Here is a 5,173-nt window from a genome sequence, read left to right on the forward strand (position 1 = left end):
TATCTCGCACGAGAAGAAGTCCGTGTTGCTCGCTTCGGTATCAGCGTGTACTCCTTACAGGAGAGTAAAGCAAACACATGGGGGAACACAGAAGACACCAGCAAAACGAACTGTGGCGATGCTCGTTAACTTCATTACCTCGCGCGAATGGAAAATACCAAAATGAGAAATGAAGAAATGCCTGGTTAAGACCGCGTATTTTTCCTTTGAGAAGCATATGTTAAGTCAAACCAAGTTCCGACATAAGTATTCAAGGAAAGGGGAAATGAAAACTGACTCTCGGTAAAATATGAAGTCTAGTCGATATATGTTGTTTCTCATCGGATAATCTGCTTTAAACCTGAAGTTGAGCGAAGTCGAGTGAATTCGAGTGCAGCTGGGGGCAGTCGGAGGCAGTCTAGTAGAAGCTAGCTTGTATGAGGGTCAACAAGCACAATGATCAGTATAGATGCAGCGTTAGCTGCTGTGGTATATGATACATGACATGAACTGAAAGATCATGCAAAAAACATGCTGGCAGCTAAGCTAGTAGTTTCTCAAATTTATATGGAAATTCTTAGTTGCTATGAGTTATACGAGAAATAGGAGGCTTTAGTTTGCCTTTGGTTTCAGGAAAGCGTTTACAGGCGGTAATACTGTTGGCAACATTTTTGTCGCGTATAATGCATTGCTGAAACTAAATACAGACTTTAGTCTTATGGTAAATTTATCTGAACAGTCATGAGCTACGAGAGGATAACAGGAGGAGAGTCTTTATCTTTACGAGTGTATTTCTACGCTACAAAATTGTTGATAACATTTTTGTCGCTTCTACGACGTATGTATTGGTGGTTTTCAGAATTTCACGCGGCACATTTAGGCTCACGCGTGAGTATAGGAGGCCAAAGCGCCAACCACTGGAACCAACGTCTTTCGAAGAAGATAGAAAGACATTCTCACAAATCAGTGCGCTTATATAATGCGCCACTTTGCGAACGTCGAGATTAATGGGCGCTTCAGGCGTGGCCGCTAGAACTAAGACATAAATGTTAACTCTTCAATTCCCTCAGCACGAAATGTGGTGCGCACTTGTAAATCCATCGAATCACGTTATCAAACGCCACACAAAGATTCATAAAGACAAACGCAAGCCGACGCGTGGAGGCACATGCACAAAAAACCCATTCCAATAAAGGCACTAAACATCCCCGCGAACCCACATAATGACGTTTTATGAATGCTCCCGGCTCACGAAAGACAAAGGAGCCCCGTATATTGGTGAGACTATCCGCCCGTGCCCAAAGGCGGAAGTTGAAGGAGTGGGCGAAGAAGGGGCGGATGCCTTCGACCGAAACCCCGTGTAGCGGGAGGGAGGAACGCGTCAAGGCGACCCGCTTATCGGGGCCTTGGAAATTAATCGCCAGACTCTGCTCCGGCGCCTCTTCCATCTCGTCACGGCAACATCTGCCACCGGGGCCTTGCCTGGCGAAAGCCACACGTCACTCCCGCGCCTAGGAAACGGAGCGGCGCACTCACTCCCGCCCACGCCCTTCCATCGCCTCCCGCCCACTTTCCCCTACAAGCGAGACGAATTGGGATAGTTGGTGACCTCGGATCAGTTCCCCTGTGGTATCGACGTGGCTTTTATGCTTGCCGGGTCCGTTTGCGCGTAGGTTACGGTGAATAACTTCCCGACTTTCTCGCCCAACCAACTTCTGATACTCGCCCTTGTTATTGTTTCTCGCAGCTTCTGTCTCACCAACATCTACCGACATATGTATGTTGTTCGTTTTCTTCCCCTTCCTGTCTTCCTTTACTGTACTATTGCCTCTGCTATAGTTACAGTGAAATCACATACGAGCTTATAGAGGTATTGTTAAGGCCTACAATGATATTTCAAACGGATGAGTAGATAACGGATACCGCTGAAAATTCACAGATTGCTTATGTAATAGCCCTTACAAAAAGGGATTTAAAAAATTTTTGTAAGGGAAGACATCATAAGCAAGAGAGCAAGCAGTATAACAGGTGGAGAAAAGAAGGATTGACTGCAACAACAGGCTAGATATACACTGGACTGCAAGTGAAAGACTGGTAAGGATAAAGAGAAAGTATGGCATGAAGATGCGGTATGAACGTACGATATGAAAACGATCTGCCCTAGCCACCTCAACGCTGCGAATGAAAACGTTCAGTCTTTCCCGCAGCTCCAACGCGTTGAGAAAACACATGAGTGCATTTAAAACTACGGCCACTGACGCTACCGGATCTCCAAGAAGACGGCATAGCCTAGCTCACTTTCCTTCTGTTCCTGTCCCTCAATACCTCAACGACCACTCTTTTCGACCGCCCCCGAGAAATGAATGCCTTCATAAAGCTGTCAGTGCCTTCTGGTGCCTTTGTCATCCTTTCTCCTGATTCTACAGCTGCAGGCAAGTGGTGCCCGGAACAGCTCGGCTTATTGATTGAGCCACGCCGTTTAATTGCGCCTGGCCAGCATTGAGTGTTGTCCGCCGAGCTATATACGCATGGGACGGGTCAATCGCCAGCGGACGTGCCCTTTATTGGCGCTGTGCAGTATAAGATGAATGCCATTTTGCCTCCTTCGAAACTAAACCCTGCTGACCGAAAACATCATCTATAAATATAAAACTTTTTTCACTGCAACAGTTTATGTAGACGTTATGTCACATAATATCCTAGAAACAACGGGTTTAACTATAAGCCTCTTCTTATTTCTTGTCCCTAACTGGGCGCTCAATACGACAGACAATGCCATTTTTTTTTTCCTCGATTGCGTCGACTCACCCCAAAGGACACTTAGACTGACATTTTTCTCTTTACACTAAACGTTGAAATTCTTTCTCGTTAACGAACGAATTGCTCGAGAGCTCCGAGTTTAGAAGAAAAATGAAAAAAAGTAAAAAAAAAGAAAAGGGAAAAAAAGGGGAGGTGTGCGGAAACAGCGATGGTATAGGGATAAGTAAAGCAAAACCAGTCACGAGAAGGCCATAGCCGTCCGGAAACGGACATCCCTGTCGCAAATGAGGCTGTAAAAAAGGGGCCGACATGTGGATTACAAGGCGGGGGCACAAATGGCCACCATTGTGCTCGGAGTTATTCGCGACTGTCCTTTTGCTGGCTGCTACTGTAGAAATATGTGATACTGCAATAGAGACTTTCAAAAGCATTGAAATTCGAGCGCGGCAACCGCACCACGTAGACGAGAACGCGTCAGACACAATGAGTGCGTGGATCAGAGGAGTGCCTTGGAACGGCAAAGGAAGCCGCATCGACTGCTGTTTTATGCACTCGGTGCGTGCTGAGCTGTTTCGAAAGTACGTATTTGTCTACGTCATATGTTGTTGAATGTGCGATGCGTCCGAAATAATCAAAATACTGCTTTATTAACTGCAAGTATTTCGTTTTATTTTAAAATGTACTTCAGAGAAATTACACGATTCGAAATACAGTGTCACCCTGTAATAACGTCACGTTTTACATGCGCTTACACGCCTTCTAAAAAAAGTAAAGAATTTAGACTGAAATTCGATGGCATTCAGTTATTCGGCGAGGCATGTAAGCCTAATTAACTTTCCTCACAATCGCATATGAGTTAAGGCTGAATTTGGCCCAGAATCGTATTCCACTTCGGTAAGGTGCTTACATCCTTGTCGGTTCCTTAGTCTTAATACGTGAAAACGTGTCACTTGACCGAGACATGTGGCTAAGTGACCTTTCTTTTGCTTTCGATGTGCATTTAGTTCAATCTAGCTGGAGCAACAGCTTATATTGACTTCAGTTGTCATTAGTTAACATCATGAAATAAATAAAAAAGGGGAAAAGGAGAACATTTTGCTTTAGCGCAGCATGCTGCAGCCTCAAATTTACCGCAAGGAAAGCGTCACGTAGCGTGATTGCGGCGCCTGCCTTTAATCTAGTTTTTACCTTTATAAGCTGCCCTTATGATGGAACAGTGAGCGTATATAACACATAACCGTGCACGGAAGGTGAATTTTGAAGCAGTACGAGAGTGTATGCGGTCGCGGCTCAAAGGTCGGTGCTCGGCTCGGTGTTACAAAACATTGGAGGCTGAAGCACTCAGCCTTCGGAAGGCACGAACAGTCCTCTAACGATAAGCTTAGCTTGTAAAGCGCTTGAATGTGAGCTTATCATCGGTCTTGGTTGGCGGATGGACGTGCGTAAATACATAGCGGAGTCACGGAACAGCTCGACGAAAGCGCTTTCCTCGGCAATTGTTTCGGCCTTCAATCGCAAAACATTTTACTAACCTGTTGCTATCCGGCCGTAGACGCGTTCTTATATATCCGCTACTCTTAGCGAGTTCTATGTGTCTGTGGTCCCCGGACAGATACACGAAAGCCGCGTCTGGGCTAGAGGGGCTGCTGTGACGTCCATGTTTAGCGCAGAGTCGTCGGCAGCTGCCTGTTCCACTGTGTTTCTTTCTTTTTTTTCCCCTTTTTTTTGCAGTCTGGAAGAATATCCGAGTGTCAACACCATATTCAAACCCCCGGAACTCACTGAAGACGCGGCTTGTTATACGCTATCGGGTATAACGGAACCAGTTTTTGTAAGTTTTGCAGGAGGAAGATGACTGTGGACTTTGGAGTGTCGCCAACAGAAACCACACAAATATAGGCACCACATTTACTTATTTACGTTGTTATCTACCATCGAGTTGCTGATTCAAGGTGTGCTATGAGTTTGTGAATTAAATGAGATCTATTTAGCTTGAGTTCTTTAACCACACTTAAACATTTCCCTGTGGCCTCCAGAATACCATAAGCCCAACCTCTGCATAGGCGACCTCGTTCTTGCTTACCTTCAAGTTTCGCTGGTAGACTTCCTCAAAGAAACAAATATCGCAGAATATTGTTAAATATCGTGTGCTAATTTTGAATGTATCAGGTCTTTCTGATTCTCAGATTTATTTAGGCATATACATCAATTTGCGTGTCTGTATACCACCTCAAAAGCGCATTGCATTGTAGAACGACGCCTGTGGTCGTTGTTCTTGCAAGTATGCATTATGGATCAATTCCACTCGTGAAATGTGACGAATATGCGCCTTCAGCGCGTCGACTACGATGTAAGTTGTGATCTGACGGTCTCGAGCGTTCATAACTGCTCCAGCTGTTGAGACGCTTCGCTGAAGGTCTAGTCAAACGCATGC

Source organism: Rhipicephalus sanguineus, chromosome 3 (assembly GCF_013339695.2).
Source record: "Rhipicephalus sanguineus isolate Rsan-2018 chromosome 3, BIME_Rsan_1.4, whole genome shotgun sequence".
Lineage (NCBI taxonomy): Eukaryota > Metazoa > Arthropoda > Arachnida > Ixodida > Ixodidae > Rhipicephalus > Rhipicephalus sanguineus.